Source organism: Eptesicus fuscus, chromosome 4, assembly GCF_027574615.1.
Source record: "Eptesicus fuscus isolate TK198812 chromosome 4, DD_ASM_mEF_20220401, whole genome shotgun sequence".
NCBI classification, from domain to species: domain Eukaryota; kingdom Metazoa; phylum Chordata; class Mammalia; order Chiroptera; family Vespertilionidae; genus Eptesicus; species Eptesicus fuscus.
The window spans coordinates 93,381,843-93,403,963 of NC_072476.1; positions in this window are offsets into that span (position 1 = coordinate 93,381,843).

The following is a 22,121-nucleotide window of genomic DNA, read 5'->3' on the forward strand; positions in this document are numbered from 1 at the left end:
CTATACATTATTCTATAAAGATTGTATTACTAAAAATCTCCTTAAATGATTATACTTTCTGAATTAAATTTGAAATAAATGGTTTCTTCTACTGAATCTGGACTATACTAGTATTAACAGTACCTTAAAGTTCTATATTAAATGCACACAGACCACATTCCCATACTAGTTGGAGGAACTCTATAGAGCTTTGAAAATCCTTCTTGTGAGGAAAAGGATAATATGAATATGGCAAGATTATGTTGCTATGGCAACTGTGACTTCTCTAGTTCTAGTATTTCTTACATTTAAACTTTGAGCCTTTGGCATTTATTGCTATTTCCCTCCTAATCTATGTGATACATATGTGAAAATGCTGACTAAGTATAACAAGGAAAAGGTATTCAGAGTTTTTTAAAAATATCATCCCTAAATAAAAATAAATTTTAAAGTAAAAAATAAAACTGATTTGTAACAGACCAAATACTTTATTTCCAATAATATCACAAATATGTATGTGTATATTAAGAATTTTATTAAGAATTTACTTTTTTGTTAAAAACATGAGTCTTAGAAAAGGCAAAGACAATAGCAAAATTAAATATAATTATCTCTCATGTAAATACATTTTGCCAAATAATGCAAGAAGGATTTTGTTGGATTAAACCAATAGATTATATAATCTCACTTAAAATTACTATATATACTATATAATTGAGCTTCCACATCTTATTTTGAGGAGATATTATATATTTTTAAAAAATATAAATGATGTTACTAGTACTATATATATAAATGGTCAAATAATCACCATTCTTTGGAGTAAAACTATTCTGGACAAGGAATTCCATGATCAGTACATTTAAATAATTTATATAATTTAAATGAAATTATTAAAGAATTGTTAGAAAATCAGAAATTGAATCTATATATAGCAAAACTTGACTCAGAAACTTGGTCTAGAACTTCCATTATTAATCTTTTAGAGATTATCTGGTGAGTTTTGGTATAGACACTTTTTCAGATTGATTTGTAGTAACTTAAAGAACAAAAAATGTGTGTACAGTGAAGCCCAAACTTACACATGAGTAATATATTCATTTTTCAAGTAAAGTATGAATGCTTTGAATTAATTTAAATCCATTGATTTTTTTTTTTTTCTACAGGACTAGACAGGTCAATTCCAATTTATTTAGGAGTTCTAAAATGATTAGTTCTTTGATAAGATTTGTGGACAGAAAATTTTTCTCTCTTGAAGTGTGTGTGTATATGTGTGTGTATGTGTGTTTACCTGTATAGAAGATTATTCTAAGGAATTGAAGTGTGGATTAATAATAATCTATACTTTAGGCAGCAAATGTTTTCTATATAAATTTATATTTTATGGTTTATTAAAGAAATGTGTGTATACACACACATATATATATATATATATATATTTCATGATAATCTCATATTTGTTTTACTAAGACAGTCTAACAGTCAACCCAGTATAATTAAAAGTCTAGTCTCTCATGAAATTTTACATATATTATGCATATTTAATTAGAAAGAAAAGTGAAGCAGTAAAGTAATAATATTACCATTATTGTAGCTACACATTTAACACATGGCTACTACATATCACATAGGATTGTCTTATGTTGAGTTAGTTGTGACAGGTGGCAATATTGCCTTTGATTGGAAAATATGTTAGAAATAAAAAAGGTAACTAATTTCCCCAAGGGTGCACAATATGTAAATTGCAGATCCAACAATTTAGACACTGATGTAACTGAGGCGAAGTCCACTTTCTGCAATCAGTTGAATTGAATTCTTAAATTAGGCCTAAATAGTAAACAAGAAACAACATATCATAATTATAAATTGGGTTTGTTCAAGAAAAACTATATCTGATCTTTATAAAATACTAACATGTACCCATAGCTCTGCTGAGAAATTTACATGGTCCCCTCATGAAAGGGATTAAAAATTATTATGTTGTAGCTATCCTATGTATCCCAGTTTTATATTTTTTTATTTGTACCTCACTTTCTTCATTGTTTAATGCTGAGATAGCTAAAGACTAGAGCCAGGTTTTTATTGCACTTAATTAGATAATGTGTGAAAAGCTGTGAACACAGGTATCGGTCTATATTTGGTTTCCCCTTCTTCTTCTAGATTAGGGTTTCTCAACAGATTTTTGCAAATGTATTTCTTCAATTAAAAAAATAACGATGTGACTCAAAAACTGTTAGGAATTCAGGGGTCGACACTGGTATCTATTATACCCAACCACTGAACAGTTAACACGTTAAGCGCCCGGTCAGTCACCGGTGACTGACACTGTACTTTCCACCCGGAAGACAAAACAGGCTGGGCGCTTAACGTGTTAAAAGCAACAGGGAAACCATCCAGTAGCTGTCATAATGGTGAATGCTTATTGGAAGCCTGGCACTTTCTATGCCTTCTATTTTTATTAGCCCACTTAAATTTTATGAAAAACTAGAGCAGGTCATACTGTCATTTTTATTTTAAAACTGAGGAAACCGAGAAACAGTGTGTTTAAGAAATCGATCTAAAATCACATAGCGAGTCAATGCAGGAATCAAAATCCGGTAGTGTATCTTTAAAGATTTAGCCTTATGTTAAATCCTTAGGTGGAGAATGGGAAACCCATGTAGGTGTTGTCAGATGGAGGTACCAGCTCCCCTCCAATCTCCAAGGCAGGGCAGGGCCATGTTATTTCGTCACAGAAGAGCAACTAGAATACTTTGTCTGCAGGCTAGTCAGTTCTGAAACCAAGCAGAGGGAGGCCAAAGTAAGTGTTTCCTGGTTGCTTCCACCAACCTCACTAATCAAATAAAGTCACCCCTGTCCAGCAGGAACCAGTGAAGCCAATATTTCTGGAAGACAATTTTTCCCCCTTAGGAAACATGGGAAGTTTAGAATGAATGCCTCTCTATTTGGTATTCATTCCAAACTTCTATTTAATAATAAAAATACCCTGTAAGTTATCATTTATATTTCATTTGTGATTTTGACCATGCTTTGCCATAGAGTGTTCATTTTATAGACTTGAACTTATGAGGGAAGAAGAGAGGCTGACTTTACATGAAAATGATGTGTGTAGTTCATCAATTTAAGTTTTATGTTGGCAAAAATATGACATCATGGGTGCATATTAATGAACCAGAACAGTATTCATAGAAGTTAAAAGAGGAAAAAGTGGTGGGAGAAATGAATCACATGACACACAGGATGAATATGTTGAACTAAAAAAAAAAATGACTCAAAAAGAAAATGGTAATTTAAATTTAATTTAAAATCTCTGTTCATATAAATAAGTTTTTGAATTTTGTTGGTTTTGTGCAGATCTCTTTAGAAAATATCTTTATGATTATCCTATGTAATAAAAGCCTAATATGCTAAGTGTCCGACTATTTGTTCGACCATATGACCAGTAGCTATGACGCGAACTGACCACCAGGGGCAGACACTGTGACCAATAGATTAGCTTGCTGCTGGGGTCCGGCTAATTGGGACTAGGCAAGACGGGCCTGACACACCCTGAAGCCCTCCTGCCAGTCCCTCCCTGGCCCTGATCATGCACCTGTGGGGTCCCTCGGCCTGTACCCTCTCGCAATTCACAACCCCTTGAGGGATGTCAGGGAGCCAGTTTTGGCCTGATCCCTGCAGGCCAGGCTGAGGGACCCCATTGGTGCATAAATCCATGCACCGGGCCTCTAGTCAGTAAATAAAGGCTGAAATTAAATAAATTTTGCCATGTTTTTAATTTGAAAATATTTAATTAACAGCATAAAGCTAATGAAGTAAACAGTGATGGTGAATTATTTTTCTTTTTACTCATTTAGAACTCTGTGAATAACTCAGATAGCAGTAAATCAATTTTAACATTAATTTGAAAGTTCATTTAAGGCCAATTGGTATTTAAAATTGTGTTTATTATCTAAAACTGATTGTTAATAAGGATGATTTTAGTTACTTCTTAATGAATCTAGTTTTGCAACAATACACCTGATGCACAAGTTTGCAGATATTTTTTTCTTGATTTGCTTAAGTAGTATAAGATTATTTTAAGTATTAAAAGTATGTGTAAGTATTCTAAATATTAAGTATTAAAATGATTTTATTATACATATGATACACACATTACTTCAGATGATTTTTCATGACTTTTTAAAGTATTCTACTAGTATAAATCTGAACCATGTGTTGTTTTACTTTTATCTATGTTGAAATATTATTTCAAAAGAGGAGGTTATGGTTTGATTTCCTGGGGCTGTTTTAACAAAGTCCCATAGGTATGCCTTTGAACAACAAAAATTTATTGTCTCACATTCTGAAGACTGGGGGTCTGTGCTGAAGGTTTCAGGCACTGTTGCTCCCGGGTCTGTGATAGAGAAACGTTCCATGACTGCTAGCTTTTGGTGGTTTGCTAGCTATCTCTGGCATTCCTTGCCTTGTGAAGCATTGCTTTGATCTTTGTGTTTATCTTCACAATAGCAATCTCTCTGTGTGGGAATCTGTATTCAAATTTTCCTTTTTTTTAAAAAAATATTTTTATTGATTTCAGAGAAGAAGGGGGAGGGAGAGATAGAAACATCAATGATGAGAGAAAATCATTGATTGGCTGCCTCCTGCATGCCCCCCACTGAGGATCAAGCCTTCCACAACTGGAATCTAACTGTGACCTCCTGGTTCATAGGTTGATGCTAAACAACTGAGCTATACTGGCTGGGCAAATTTCCCTTTTCTTAATCCACCAGTTATGGTGGATTAAGAACTCAACGTATACCGATATGAATACACTAGAGGCCTGATGCACGAAATTTGTGCACTCGGGTGGGGGGGTAACTCAGCCAGGCCTGTGTTCTCTCTCAGTCTGGGAACCCTTGGGGGATGTCCAATGGGGAGTGGGCCTAAGATGTTAGTTGGGCATCCTTAGCAATGCTGCGGTGGCGGGAGAGGCTCCCGTTACCGCTGCTATGCTTGCCAGCCCTGAGCCCGGCTTCTGGCTGAGAGGTGCTCGCCCTGTGGAAACGCACTGACCACCAGGGGGCAGCTCCTGCATTGAGCGTCTGCCCCCTGGTGTTCAGTGCACACCATAGCGACCAGTCGTTCCGCCTTTTGGTTGATTTGCATATTCGCCTTTTATTATTTAGGACTAGAGGTCCAGTGCACGAAATTCGTGCATGGGGGTGTGTGTCCCTCAGCCCAGCCTGCACCCTCTCCAATCTGGGACCCCTAGAGGGATGTCCAACTGCCCAGGATTGGGCTTAAACGGGCAGTCGGACATCCCTCTCACAATCCAGGACTGCTGGCTCCCAACTGCTTGCTTCCCTGCCTGCCTGATTGCTCCTAACCACTTCTGCCTCCCAGCCTGATAACCCCCTAACTACTCCCCGCCAGCCTGATTGATGCCTAACTGCTCCTCTGCCAGCCTGATTGCCCCTAAATGCCCTCCCTTGACAGCGTGGTTTCCCCTAACTGCCCTCTCCTGAAGGCCTGGTCGCCCCCAATTGCCCTCCCCTGCAGGCCTGGTCCCCCTCAACTGCCCTCTCCTGCAGGCCTGGTTCCCCCTAACTGCCCTCCCCTGCAGGCCTGGTCTCCCCCCCAACTGCCTTCCCCTGCAGGCCTGGTCACCCATAACTGCCCTCCCCTGCAGGCCTGGTCCCTCCCAACTGCCCTCCCTTGCTAGCCTGGTCCCCCACAACTGCCCTCTCCTTCCGGCCATCTTGTGGAGGCCATCTTGTGTCCACATGGGGCAGCCATCTTTGACCACATGTGGGTGGCCATCTTGTGTGTTGGAGTGATGGTCAATTTGCATATTACTCTTTTATTAGATAGGATGTTAACCAATTATACTTGCAACAACCATATCTTTCTAATATTTTAAATTTATAATGGCTAATAAAACTGATCAATTTAATAAGAGCTATGACAAATATTTTTTTATTTTGTCATAAATATTTCTTCTTGATTTAATTTTTGTCTGTTTATTATTATATTTTTCTAATAGTGTATTATTTTTATATATAAAAGAAATGTTATTTTAATCATAATGAATAACTTTTTAAAAACCAAAATTACACAAATAATTTCTACATGTGATTTTTGCCCCAGTGTTAATTTTCACTCATATAAACACAAATTACTTAAAATTTAGAATTCTCAACTTTAAAAACAGCAAAGTATTTGGAACAGCTACATCTGTTCACATCTCACAGATGGCCTTTTGTGCTTTTCTCTGAGTTCTTTATAATTATGTGTGACTCTGTAACTTCTTTGAGGGTTGGTGTGAATGTTCTGAAAAATTATATTTCAACTTGAATTCAAACATGTTCAATAAGGTTACAGTAAAAACCGTTATCATATCCTCTGTATATGTAGCTCTAGGGCTAAGATTAATTTTTGTCATTGTCTTCTGCTGAAACATGTTATAAAGGTATTGTTATAGACTGACAAAAACGTGTGTGGCTCACCAAAAAGTCATCCAGGGCAAGACAATTTATCTCATTTATGATAATAATTTAAAAATACCTACTTCTAAGTTTTAAGAATAATTGCAAGACAAACTTTCAAGGCACTGAATAAAAGCTTGACCAAGAGCATTTCTGCTTTCAGAATAAGTAATAGCAGAGTAAGTATTCAGTCTAATGCTACAGATAACGGCAACTAGAAAAAGAAACATATTAATAAAAAAAAAAAAAAACACACACACACACAAAAGAAAACTTCCTAAATCCATTGCTGATTGTGGCAAATTTTAGCCCCAAGATAATTTCACTCCCTAATCTCTGAAACTGTCAGTATGATGAGCTATCATACCTGTGCATTTGTTAAGGCTCAGGGGACTTTTCGGATATAATTAGGATTACTAAGCAGTTGACCTTAAAATAGGGAGATTATCCTGGATTATCCAGGTAGGACAATTTAATTACATGAGCCCTTATATTAGTCCTTCGGCAGACACGGAACAGAGAGATTTGAAACGTGAATAGAATGGATACAGTATGCCTTTGCTGGCCTGACATAGACAGGGCCACATAGAAGGTGTGAGGAAAAAATGAATTCTATCAATAATCAGTGACTTTGGAAAGAATCCCAAGACTGAGGTGAAAACTATAGCCCCACCAAGACTGATTTGGGGTTTATGAGACACTGGGAAAAAATTCTATCATGCTGTGCCCCTACATCTTACCCACAGAAGCTATGAGAAAATCAATCTGTATTTTTTAGGTGCTAAGTTTGTGATAAGTTGTTGTGGCAGAAATAAAACAATGCAGAAAGCTAACATGACTGGGCCGCGCCAGCACAGCCAAGGGTTCCGTGAGCCTGAGCAGGGGCGATGAAGGATGGAGAAATGATAGACAAAGAGAAAAAGCTGCGTCTAGGTGGATCTTCTGTGCCTGGCTGAGGCCACAGAACAGATCCAGACTGCAAAGCTGAGGCTTTATTTATAATCCGGGACAAACAAGGTAATCTACAATGTTGTTGTAAGTTTCACTTGTTTTGGCAGCACTTGCTGCCCCTCCCACAGCCCACTAGCTACCCAGGAAAGATCTAGGGAGCAGTTATGAGATCAAGCTTAATTATGCTTAGGGGACTGTGCCCTCCAAGCTGGGACTTGTTTGTGACTTTGCCAGCAGGTCAGTCCGAGGCTTAACCCTATAACCACTTCCAACACATGACAACGAGGAACTGTTATTACAAAGTTTAAAGCAGCAGTCCAGCACGTGGAATGCTTTTATTTTGGAGAAATTTGCTAAGCCTGGAAACTGGGAGGTTAAGCAATACAAGTCCACCTTATATCCTAAAGAAAGCAAAAGTGAGCTTAGATACCACCATCTTTGGGCTCTGGTAAAATTCTACATTTTGAATAGGAACCCTGAAGGTCAGGACTATACCATACATTTAAGATTGGAATTAGTGCCAAGCTGGTGTTGCTAGTGGTTAAGCCTCGACCTATGAACCAGTAAGTCATGGTTTGATTCCTGATCAGGGCAAATGCTTGATTCCAGTGGGGAGTGTGCAGGAGGCAGCCAATCAATGATTCTGTCTCATCATTGATGCTTCTCTCTCCTTCACCCTTCCTCTCTGAAATAAATAAAAATATATGTTTTGTAAAAATACTGGAATTAGTAAAACAACCACATCATGAATTTTAGCATAGCTTCAATCAATTTGGGATGACAGTGAATTTTATTTCCTGAAATTGGGTTAAACCAGTAGATCCAAACTGGATGTAGTTTTTCCTCCAGAGGACATATGGCAATATCTGCAGATATTTATAGTTGTCACAACTGGGGGAGAGGGAGATGCTATAGATTTGTAATGAGTAGAGATCAGGGAGTCTGCTTAATCCTCTGCAATACACAGAACAGTATCCCATAACAAATCTTTATCTGTCTCCTAATGCCCATAATCCTACAGTTCATAAAACCTGTGTTAAGTAATCCCTGATGGCTGCTGCCTGCAGATTCCTAGGAGAAGCAAACACATAGCTTTTATGGAATACTTTAATATTTTTCTAGTCCTCAAGATATTACTACAAATTGTTTTATGAATAAAAATAGGCAACATAAAATAAAACTAAATAAAGCACTCGAGAAGAAAACAATGAGAAATAGGACAATCATAAGAGACCTGGATAAATTCTTGATGAATAGAATCATTATAGACTTTACATAACTATCTTAATCCACTTGACAGATAAATGACAAGATTAAAAATTATAGCAGAGAAATACAAAATATAAAATGTTATATAGGGGAATTACCAAATGGAATAACTAAGGTGCCAAATGGAATTACTAGGACTGAAAAAAAGTGCATTAACTGAAATTAAGAATCCAATCAGTGCTTTTAAAAGTAGGGTAGGTAAAATAAAGATAATTAATAATGAGGAACATTTGAACCAAGGAAGCACAGAGAAATACAAACATTTAAAAAAAATAAGATTTATAAACTGCATTGAAAGTAGAATTAGAAGAACTGAGAGATTTATTTGTACTCTCACAAAGAAATAAGAAAACAAAAGAGGTAGTAGCTATATTTGAAAAGATCATTACTGGGGTTTCTTAGAAATAAATGAAACTAATTTACAGATTCAAAAAATTCAACAACTTTTAAACAGCATCCATTCAATTAAATTTACAACTATACAGCAATGTAAAAATGCAGATAATAGTAAAAGAATAAAAAAATGCATAAAGTAGTATACTACATTCAGAGAAACAATTAAAAACTACATTTTAAAAGGAAACAAAGAGCCACAAGTCCATGAAACATCTTCAGTGTGATGAAAGAAATGAAAAAAGAAATCTAAAATTCCTTACCTAGCTAAAATATCTTTCAAGAATAAAGGCAAAATAAAGGAATAGTGGAGTTTATTTCAAAGATACTAGAAGCATGATACCACAAGGCATGAAATGAGAAATATGTGGGTAAAGCCAAATGAGTACTGTTTGGATAAATAATGTTTTACATACATAAATTGCATAGAAAGCAGTATGTAAGTTATGGATGCAGTAAATAGTGTTCTCATTTCCTGTTTCGTCTGGCAGAATGAGTTACAATACCAAATGAAGTAAATTGCACTTATTTTTTAGATATTACTAAAGAAGAAATAGGCATCAAAAATTGCATTCTCCAAATCTTTCAAGTTACTTAATTAATTAAAACATTTACTAGAATAGACTAATCAGCAGTCAAATAATATAATATTTATAATATAATACTTAATGTTTTGAGTAATTATACTTAGTATTGAATGAAAACATTTATGATAGGCCTATTCAAGTTCTTGTTCATTGACTTTTCTATATTGAAAATTCCTGGTTAATTTTTAGTAAGACACCCAATCAAAGATAAAAATTGGAAGTTGATGATCATAAGTGATCTAATAAACTAGACCCTTAAACTTCTATGTTCTTAGATGCAAATTGGTGATAACATCCCCCATTTACTTATTTTATGTCATGTATTGTAAACATTACAGTATATGAAAGAATGTTTTGAGGACACTAAAGGAAATAAATATATAATAGTATAATGTTATATATTTTTAAGAGAATAAAAAGGCTTATAAGACAAAATCGATAAACATTCTTTCAGTTTAAAAATATTTTTATTAATTGCAGAGAGAGGAAGGGAGAGGGAGACAGAAACATCAGTGATGATAGAGAATCATTCATTGGCTACCCCTGCAGGCCCCCTACTGGGGACTGAGCCTGTAATCCAGGCATGTGCCCTCGACTGGAATTGAACCCAGGACCCTTCAGTCCAGAGGCCGACACTCTATCCACTGAGCCAAACTGTCCAGGGCTAAACTACCTTTTCTTAAAGTTATTGTCTCAATCTTTAGAACCAGACATGGAATGTTTCCAAGGTACAGGGCTTTGAGAATGATGCCTGTGTCAGGAGATGCCCAGATAGATGTTTTAGATCTTTGTCTAGTGTGCGGGTCCTTTTGTTGTTATCTGTTCACAGGGCCTTTACAACCAGCTTAGCTCTTCACCCATGAGTGAACTGCTGCTTTATATGTTGTATTCGTGTAGATCTTTTCTCTGTCCACTAACAGACCCCAATTTAGAATTAACACTTTTCATTAATCCTATTTTGGGCAGTTTCTAGAAATGTGCAGACGTATAATCTAATAAAAGTCACTTTCTACTTTCAACTTGTCAAACAAAATAATACATATAATGTGCTTTGTGTAAAACTAATGTGACTGTGTATTGGATTAAGGAGTGTGGGAAGCGTGTGAGTTTATTTTATTTTTTTTCTTTCAATCCCTTGATGCCTCCGTATGTTTGTGAAGTTTGAAAATTTCTACAATGCACAAGCCTTGCAGTGGTGAGGAAAAATGCTATAAAATGAAAGCTTTATGTGCCTTTTAGAGGACAGTGTTAGAAATTCTCTTCCTTACAGTAGCATCATATTTTCTGATCTTCCTCAGAGTTACTATAGAGACGTGTTGAATTATATTGCCCCTGCAACACAAAGCACTCTTTTCAGTGTTTACAAGCTATATGTAAGGGGTGCCCCCGGTGCAATTCCGCTTCATTAGGGTGATGTTTTACAATAACTCTGCCAGAATGATGCAACACGAATAGAAACACCAGAATCACACACTTTGCTCATCTGCGACTCAAGGTGCATAAACACATATGGGCAGAAACACAAATTTAGCATCCGTTTTAGAGTTTTCCCTTAGAGAGCAGCTATTTTCCTCTGTACACTCATTCTTCTTTCACAGTAGATATGCAAGCACACCACTTCCTGAGTGAATATGGATATGCATCTGCTTCGAGGGGACATACGTGTGAATTAGCTAAAGACTGCAGCTATGTGTACTCATATTTGGCAAGACATCTGGTGGATTTATTTTACCTAATTTAACTGCCAGATTTATGTGTTTCACTTGAATTTGTGAATATATCAATTTCAGGCTCTTGATTCTGTCCTGATTTAAGATCTATGACATTATGCAGTATTTATCATAATTAGAATAGCAAATATATGCGTGAGTCATTGGGTCTTTTGACCATATAAGTTTAAGGACAGTTATATATGTTTATAACAGAACTAAGATATTGATAGACATTATGTCAGTGAACCCCCACAAAAGTTATTTGAAATTGATACTAATACTACACTTATATGGACTTGAATATGGACACAGTCTAAGAGAGACTAAGTAGCAGGTTCAAGGTCTAATACATAGGGTGAAAAGAATCTAGGATCTTTCTGGAAACTATGCAGGGTCTACTAAGCCTGGAAAGTAGAACAGTGAACAGTATTTTAAGAATGATCAGTTATTCTCCTTTTCTTTGTCCTGTACAACTCACCCTCAAGAAAGGTGTCCAACGCCTTGCCTCCCCCTGTATTGTGCAAAGAACGTCCAGAAATTATTTCTCACCAGGAGGAAGGTTTCATGACCCCACAGTCCTGCCTCATTTGAGACAACAGCCTCTGGTTTGTGGTTCCCAGGGCTGGCTACAAATTGCAGAGTACACACCACTACCTTTGGTTTTATAATTTGCTTAGAACAACTCCAAGATCTCAGTCCAAACGCTATGTTTACACTTAGCAGTTTGTTATAGTGAAAGAGTACAAGTTAAATTCAGCCAAGGGAAGAGGCAGATAGGGCCGAATCCAAGAGAGGCCCAACCTCACAGCTTCTGGTCATGTACTCTCTGTGCAGTCATGGAAGGTCTCACCTCTTCCCAGGCATGAGGTGTGGCAGAGAGTATTGCCAAGCAGAGAGGGCCACTTTGGTATTTAAAGTTTTAATTGGAGATTGATTACATACTGTCTCCTTGGCTGACCATTAGCCCCCAGCCTCTCCCAGAAATTCGGGCTAATACTTTCCGTCTCCAGATCTCTATATGTTTGAACTGATTTCCTGTGTCCCAAAACCCGAATTACAATTTACATTGTTAGACTGTCTGGTGGTCAGAGTCCTAGTGAAACAAAGACATTCATGAATCTAGAGATCACCTCCCCCAGGAACTGAGGGCCGATATCCTTCACTACCCTATCTCCCATTAATTTAGTCTGAGAAACATAGTTATAATACTATTAACAAATCAGCCTTCATTCCTGAACAAGAAAACCTGGTGAAATGTAAACTACAACAATAAAAATATTTCTATTCCATTCCCAATACAAGAATCTGTCTGGTGATTTTTTTCCACATTTGTGTAAAGTGCTTACCATCCACAAAATGTTTGAGCTCTCATTTTTATAGGAAGGATTAATATGGGTGTGGATGCAAAGAGTGGTATGATTTTTGAACCTAATATTTACCACTGGATTGTACAATATGGCTTCCTGTAACCTCCATTGTATAACTGGGTATTTGCATTACTTTCTAAGGACCTAAATTGATGTTCTTTTCAGGCAATGGAAATGGAATACTTGATGAATTTGAGTAATTTCCACAGTATTTGTGTATCTAATAAACATGTATTAGCTAAGATAGTCATTCTTAAAATGTAGAATGCAATCAGACTGTGAAAGCATTAGTTATTGCCAGGGCTCTGCTTGTGAATTAAACACACACATGCTTTATGAAATGCCCAAATGAAGAACACCCTCGATTAAAACAGAATTCAGGGAATACGCTTATTTTTCCTTTTGTCCAAGGCCAGGAACACAATTAATGCTTAGAGAAAAAGCTCTAGACTAAAAGGATATTAGAGCACTGTATGGGGCTGAGTAGGAAGGGGTTCCTTGAGGACAAACCACAGACAGCAACAGGAAGCTCTGTAGTGGACAGGTCTCCTTATATTCAATAGAAGTCGGGGGCCCCTCCCCCTGACCTACACGTTAGCAGACAATCCAAATATTTATTCAAGAGACAGCAACTCTCCAATAAATAAATTCTTATCTATAATAATAAAAGGGTAATATGCTAATTAGACCTGATAGCCAAATGACCTTCCGGACGTCCTTCTGGATGACCTCCCTGACGAAACTGGGGCTGCGAGGGCCGAGCCCCTTGCACAAATTTTGTGCATCAGGCCTCTAGTATTATATACCTACCTATCATTTTTTAAACTTCCCAGATACTTTGGGTCACATTTGTACATTTTTTCTTCTTTAGGACACACACTCCAGTTACCTGTATCCTCATCCCGCCCTTCCCCAGTCTAGTAGTAAATGCTCACATCCCACCTGTCTTCTGATTTTGATAGTATTTTGGTGTTCACTTGTAGTCTTCTGTTATCTCAGTGTTATCCATTGCATTTCTGTATTTTAATGAATCTGTTTCGGTGTTCTGTTTTGAACTCTTGAGAGGCAGTTACTCTCTTTTATGCCTTTCCATTGGCACCAACTTCAATCACAATGTTTGGTACAAAGTTGCAGCACAGTAAGTGATTGGTGAATAAATGATTAAGTGACATAGCTAATACTTTCAGATAGGTCTCTAATCAGGGATGCAGATATATTCTTCAGGTAGAATTAATTTACATTGTTCTTCAATAAAGTGAATACATAATGTGAAATTATAATTCATGGAAATTATAACTCAGAGAAACTAAAGAGATAGATAATTAACAAGCTTCTTATATTTACTGATAAATATCAGATGTCTCAAGTAATATTATGATTTTATGCTTTAATTTTTGATAAGTGGTTGAGTGATTGTGCTGCTGATTACAAAGGAATCTGGATGCTCAGCATAACAGATATGCAGGACGGCAAAGTTCATGCCACCTTAACTGAAAGTTTGGAAATGAAAGTTATACTTTGTCCAAACAGAAATTCAGTTCCTTTGAGAGTAGGATGGACTTTTCCCAAGAGCAGGTGTTTGGGATTGGCATTTTTTTTTCTAAAAAAGAAGATTTGAATCTGTTCAAGTACTCAAAAAAGTCTAGGTTAAGCCCCTAGAATTTGATTCCAAATAGCATAAAAAAGATTATTTTGGCCTGAATACTTTTTTGAAATGGTTTTCCTAAAATACATGAACCTCAATATGATTACTGAAGAACTTTTAAAATATTGTTGCAATATTAGGTAGGCCAATTGGGATATATTAGCTGCTAAATGAATGGTGTGGTGGTGATGAGTTCTTTAACAAGGCAGGGTCATTCAATTGTTTATGAATTATCACAGTTTTAAGTTATTGTTAAACTTTGTTCTCTCATTTTTTTCCTCATCCTTCTCCTCCTCTTTCTTTTTTTGCTAATCATATCTAGCCAAAAGGTCTGCTTAATTTTTTAAAAAAATATATTTTTATTAATTTCAGAGGGGAAGGGAGAGTGTTAGAGAGATAGAAACATCAATGAAGAGAGAGAATTATTGATCTGCTGCCTCCTGCATGCCCAACACTGTGATTGAGCCTGCAACCCAGGCATGTGGCCTGACCAGGAATTGAACCATGACCTTCTAGTTCATAGATTGATGCTCAACCACTGAGCCATGCCAGCTGGGCAAAGGTGTGCTTCTTAAATGGATTCCTCACGACCTGTCATCAAATAACAGAGCTTATTTTATGATTATTATATTAAAAAACCAGTATCATAATAAAAGTTGGTTATATATGGAAGGTGCTGGAGATCAAATGAGAAGAGCTATGCTTGCCCATGGAGCAGATATCATATTCCTATGACACACCCTTTCATGCCAGCCAATGAAAACGCCTCCCATCATGCTGGGCTGACACTGTTTAGGAAATACTACCCTAATAAATTCTTTGGAGAGAAAGTTTAGGCTCTGATGACATAGGTCAACTAATGGTGTAGATGGAATGAGGTGCTTCAACAGTCTACATTAGAAAAAAAATCTAAGGAATGGGAGTCAATAAAAAGGAGAACCAACCCCTGTTTGAATCCTCAATCTCCAGTTGAAGGAAAAAATCAGGGCATTTTAGAAACAGTCATGTGTAATATAAAATAATAAGTTGTGAATAAGGCATTTGGTGAATTGAAAAGGCAAAGAATTGAATTTTATTTTTATAATTAGTAGCCCGGTGCACGAAATTTGTGCACATTGAAAGGAAATTAATTAAATGAAATATTTTAATATTGCTATTTGCCCTTTATAATAAAAGTGTGAGAGATAAAAGGAAATGAGTACAATGTATATGAAAATAATACATAATTTTATTAATAACTAAACAATAACAAAATGATATAACAACAATAACAAACTCGTAATATAAAAACAACATTGATGCAAATAATGACTGATAAAGTGATTAAACTTATTCTGATATCTCCCTGTATACCACATTAAGAGTAAAAACACTTTCAGAGTGCTCGACTAATTTCCCTTGAGATAAAGCATTTACAACTTTAACGTAACATGCTCTTTGAACTCAAGAGGAAGCAACAGCCGTAACTGGTTTGGCTCAGTGGATAGAGCGTCGTCCTGTGGACTGAAAGGTCCCAGGTTCGATTCCAATCAAGGGCATGTACCTTGGTTGCGGGCACATCCCCCGTAGGAGGTGTGCAGGAGGCAGCTGATCGATGTTTCTCTCTCATTGATGTTTCTAACTCTCTATCCCTCTCCCTTCTTCTCTGTAAAAAAAATCAATAAAATATTTTTTTAAAAATACTAAAAAAAAAAAAAGAGTGAGAGAGAAAGCAACATATAACTGACCATGTCCAAAAACGGGTTCAGGTAGTAATATTCCTATATTCCTACTCTGTCTAGAGTTTGTCCTTGTGATTTATTAATAGTCATCACAAATGCTGGCATAACAGGAAAATATCTTCGAATTAATTTAAATGGGTGGCCAGTGTCAGATGGGGACAAATCAATTCTTGGAATCAGAACAATCTCTCCCTCTGCAGATCCTGTTAATACTTCAGCTTTGATAATGTTAGGTCGCAATCTTTTGATAATAAATCTGGTATCATTACAAAGACCCCATTTACTATTAAGATTTCTCAATAGCATGATGATTGCACCTACTTTCAATTTTAATTTATGACACGGCATTCCAGAAGGAGTAATACTATTAAGAAAGTCAATAGGAAAAATTTCCTTTTCAGCAACATCTGTTGAGTCAATGGAATCATCACTCAAATAGGTGTGAAAATCTCCATCAAGTATATCCAAAATTTCTTCATTTAATTTTTGAACGTGCTCATTTTTTGGACAAAGAATTGCATGTTTAGATATATTTTTAATATTATCTATAGATATACTATTTCCAAAGATGGCTTTAATAATAGATCCATTAAAAATCATTTCATGGGGAATTTCAGTAATATCCATTCCTAAATGAAAACTACTATCAAGTTTGCCATCTCCAAGTTTTACTAACCATTCACTATAAGCAGAATCCTCTGATCTCATATTTGTTTTAAGAGACAACTGTCTGAAACATCCCCAAACACTACAGTACATTAAACTCGTTTGTACTATGGCCAATCGTATAGCGTGGTGACACAAAAATCCCCTCTGAAAAGAACTTTCCCACCAAATGCAACATTCAAATTAGTGCCAGCGAGAGCTTTATATGTATGGCACGTGTGCGAGTCAAAGTTTATTTTTAAATTTCCAGTGTGCGTCATATGTACCGGTTGGTCGGATGGATGGACAAATGTCGGTCACTTAGCCTTTTATCTATACAAATTATGAGTCATGATTTTACCTTTTTAAAAATTTATCCTTTAATACCTCTAAAGCACAATGAGTAAGAATCTGAAGGTTTATGTGGCTTCTATTTGGTTTCTAGGACAAAGTTCTTTCCTTTACCCACCACTCACTTCTCTCCTTTTACTCTTGAATGTTAATTCCATCATAATTTTTGTAACACCTCTTGAAAAGGATCCCACCAAGTTTTTGATAGTCCACATGATAAAACTTACAGAAAAATACAGCATGAGACTTTCATTCTCTCACTAAGTTCTTCATATAACTGTAATTCCTCAGTCTCTATAGAATGAAAAAGGAAAATAAAAGTGCCTTCTCTCATTCCAAGGCCTTTCTCAGTCAGGCAACCACAAAAAGAATGAGCCTACAATTCATGCATGCCATGTAATATCTATCAGGCATAATTCAAATCAAATCCCATCAGGCAAAGTCTGGGATAATTAAAATGTATAAGAGAACAGTGGTGACCTGGGGGAGAACTTATGAAAACTTGTGTCCTGCTTTTGCTGAATATTCTTTTAGTTATGCTAGACTCCAAGCCCTGTTCGGGGACCTGGTCAGGTGGCTGCAGGCACTAACCCATGCCGCCTGCCCTGGTCCCTGATCCGTGATCGTGGACCTGGTCAGGCGGCTGACTCGAAGCCCCTATCCGGGACCTGGTCAGGCGTCTGGCGGCGCTAACCGCCTGCCCCAGTCCACCATCATGGCTTGGACCCCCCCCCCAACCCCCCCCGGCCATTTTTGCTGGTTTAATGTGTATATTTGCTCCTGATTGGCTGGTGGGCGTGGCTGGTGGGCGTGGCTGGTGGGCGTAGCTTGTAGGTGTGGCTTATGGGTGTAGCGAAGGTATGGTCAATTTGCATATTACTGTTTTATTAGGTAGGATGACATAATGTGAACTAGGGCAACACCAATAAGGTACATTTTGTCCCAGCATTGAATTAATAAATCAGAATACTTATTCAGTGCCATGGGTGAGAATGGAAAGATTGTATACCCCCAAACTTGAATATAATTGATAGCACTAGAACTGCCAAAAGCTATGGAATGTGTAGAATTTAGGTTTCAAGGGTCAGGATAAGTAACCTGACTTCTGGGTTACATGAAATGTAGGTGGGCCTTAGCCAGTTTGGCTCTGTGGATAGAGCATTGGCCTCCAGACCAAAAGGTCCCTGATTCAATTCCTGTCAAGGGCATGTACCTTGGTTGCAGGCTTCTCCCTGGCCCAGGCCTGGGGTACATGCAGGAGGCAACCAACCAATCATTGTGTTTCTCTCACATTGATGTTTCTCTGTCCCTCTCTGTTCCACTCTCCCAAAAAATCAAACAAAATATCCTCCAGTGAGGATTAAAACAAACAAACAAACAAACAAAAGTAGGAAGAAAATGTTGTAGGTCTTAACAACAAAATTTAATAATGTGCCTTATAGTCTACACAAACATACACACACACACATACACACACACACACACTTTGAATAATTATAAAGGCAGTGTTTATTAAAATACATTTCATTTTCAAAATTGAGCTATCAGCTGTTAAAGTGTGTGTACACTTTTTTAGAACACTCTGCATATCAACAATATTGTTATACATAGCTCTAGTATATATTTGATTGAAAATCCTTATGGAGTGGGTATTGTTAGACAGTCTTTCATGTGCTTTCCAAATGTAAGCTTGACTTAAGAGACGTCTGCTATTGTTTTCATTCTAGAGAAGGGGGAACTGAGAAAAAGAGGCTAAAGAACTTGCCTAGGTCATATGACCAGTAAGTTATGGAACAGGGATTGAGATCCAGGATTGGTCTTAACTGTTCCTCTCTGAAGTGAACCAAGTGAGCACAGTGTCCTGTTTTAGACCTCCCTGTTCACTATCCTGGAACTCATTACAAAGTAGATTGTAAATGATCTAGTTAAATTTAATAGACTTTTAAAAGAAGCTTATATATGGGGTTCCAAATGTTTATTTATAGCTATTTAAATATGTTCTACAATATCCATTTCTTCCCAGGGTCTCTGTGGTATTGGAGAGGTAGTGTATTACTTATTCATTAGAAAATGCTTTCTGGAAAGTTAGTTTCTTTTGTACAAATCTCAGCCCTCCCTCATAGCAGCTTTGTGGCATTGAAAGCATATCATAAACTTTAGTCTGTCTTAATGTCCCCACCTATATAAAGGGGCCTTAAATGTGTACTTCATAAGGTTATTATAAGAACAAACAAATATATGATATATTTTGAGAACTGTGTCTATCACAGAGGAGGCCATCAAAAAACATTACTTATCTTTACACTATAGTTATTGTAAAGTAGAAAAATGTAAACAAGGAGCTGAGAAAAGAAGCACAGAAAGTTTCAACAGGGAATCTTATCAAATGGTCTGGCAACCAGATTGGTTGTCAAAGACCTTTTGTAGATTAAAGCAAGTATAAAAAAAGTAAGCATTTTGATTCTGAAAAACTTGAAAGGTGTGTTTTATATGTTTAATTAAATAAAAAAGAAAAGATAAAAGGTATGCAACTTTGATCACCAAACACACACACACACACACACACACACACACACACACACACATATACACACATATACATATATATATTATATATTCATGAATATATGAATTTTCAGGCATAAGTTTTTGAAATCACATTTCTATGCCAAAACATTGAAAATAATTGTATTTGCCATTTTAAAACATCTTATCCATTTAAATTTCATTGAATAGGAGGAATTATTGTCAAGGTAATAACAATATATGTTACCGCTTCCTGAGCATTTACTATTTACTATGTGCTTGTATTGTCTGAAATAATGTAGATTAGGACATTGATATAGACATAGACATAGCCATGTGTATGTATAATATTTATAAAATAAAATTGTATTTAATTAAAACATAAAATATTGCATACTAATGAAGTGAATATTAGCAAATGTGGCCCTTAAATAATAGTTTTTAATTTAAAAAATTGCAAGATAAGCCTTGGATACTTATGGATTTGGTTTTGTGGTGAATGACATTTCTTTCAGAGTACAAAGTTGCTATTGTTTGTTTTAGTTTTTACCATCAACACATTTATTTTAAGTGTTATTGAATTTTTTAGGGTGACATTGGTTAATAAAATTATCTAGGTTTCAGATATTCAGTTCTACAATACATCATCTGAATATTGTATTATGTGTTTACCATCCCAAGTCAAGTCTTCATCCATTGCCATTTATCCACCTTTACCTTCTTCTACCTCCCCACCCTCTCCCCTCTGGCAATCACCTTACAGTTGTCTGTGACCATGAGTCCTTTTTGTTTCTTTGCTTAATCTCTTAAAAATCAGTTAATCAGCTATTCATTTGTCCTTTGTTATTTCACAAACATAATTTTCCTAAATAGTTGAGTAAGTAGACACATTGTCTAGAAAAATCAATACAAAACATTTTCATTAGACCATGTATTTGCTAAATTCCATAATCCATTGGATACAGATTCATTTACTGGGGATTCTTCATTCTAAACATAGTGTCAGACTTACATATTATTTTAATGATTTATGACGAGGTCTGCTTGTTAGTGAACTTACTAGAATACTTAAATGCAAAACTAAGTAAAACAATGTTTTGTTTTGCTTTTCCTACGGATGAATTTTTGTTTGAAGAACAAAATCCTAAATGAAGCCTGTGTATTTTGTTTGTGTGGTGCTAAACCTTCTAAAACCTTATCAGGTTACATATAGAGTGGCAAACAGTCTCCAGGAATATTCCCATACCCTGTATTTCATATTACCCCCTTGACTTTATATTTACCCATTTAATTTTCCATTGTGTTTTAGTGTCTTGAATCCATTGCAGAGTAATGTGAATATCCAAAATCCCATTATTTTCCTATTACTTCACTTTGACCTTATCATATATCAGAGGACACTACAACATTTTACTTCTTTATTTTTACCTTTATTAAAAATTATGTTCTTTATTATTCACCTTTTATGTTTTTCGGGATTTTTTCAGTTTTTCAAATGGTTGTTTGGGAAAGTAGTATGAAAAAGAATGCTGAGTCATGTCCTAAGAGATAAACAAATAATTAAGATGAAGATCCTTAATTCTAGGCAGTCCAATTAATACAATATACTCATGCATGATGCACTGTCCAAATAAATATGAAGGAAATAATATATGCAAATAATGATGCCAATAATTTTCAAATATATAATTTTTTAACCCTCACAACTATCCTGTGAAGTTGACATTAATCTATTTTTCATGAGGGCATAAGCAGATAATTCTAAGTGGAAGAATCCAATTAGCTATAGCTTTGCTAACCCCAAGTACCACACCCTCTCCAATGAGGCTATCAATTAGAATAGGCAAAAGAGCAACTAATTGTAAAGGAGACTTTAAAAGCCTTCATTCTCTGAAGGGAGGGTAGTAATCATTGCCTGCTTTATTTTTCTTCTGAATTCTCCTTTGCAAATTTATAAATCCCAACTGCATCTGAAGATAGAAAAAGCCATTATTTTACTGTGTATAGTAGTCAAAAATCCTTACACCCAAAAGTCTGAGGTAAATAACATTAAGAAGTAGTTCTGCAGGTCCTTATTCTGAAATTCATTATGTGGCTTAGTTGTCCACAGTCATTACCATCCTAGTGCCTCTAGCTGATGGTGTCCTTTTTCCCTAAGTTAGACGCTGAACAGCACGCATGTGAAGGACAATTTTAAATGTGATGAACAAAAGTTACTTTGAAAGTCATCCCTTACTTTATATAAACCTAAATACATTTCTATCTCTTCACTCAAATGCAGATCAGAAGCAAAAACTAAATATGAAATATAACATATTAACTTCTCAAAGTCAAAACTAGGAGCTTGAGATATATGAGTTAGTCACTTCCTATTTTTGAAATAAATTTGAGTTCTATACTGGTTAGGAAATAAACTTGGCTAATAGAAACATAAAATAATATATATTACAATAAATTAAATGGACATTTGTTTCTCTTTCATGTACCAGTCTGGGCTTAAAAATAGTCCAT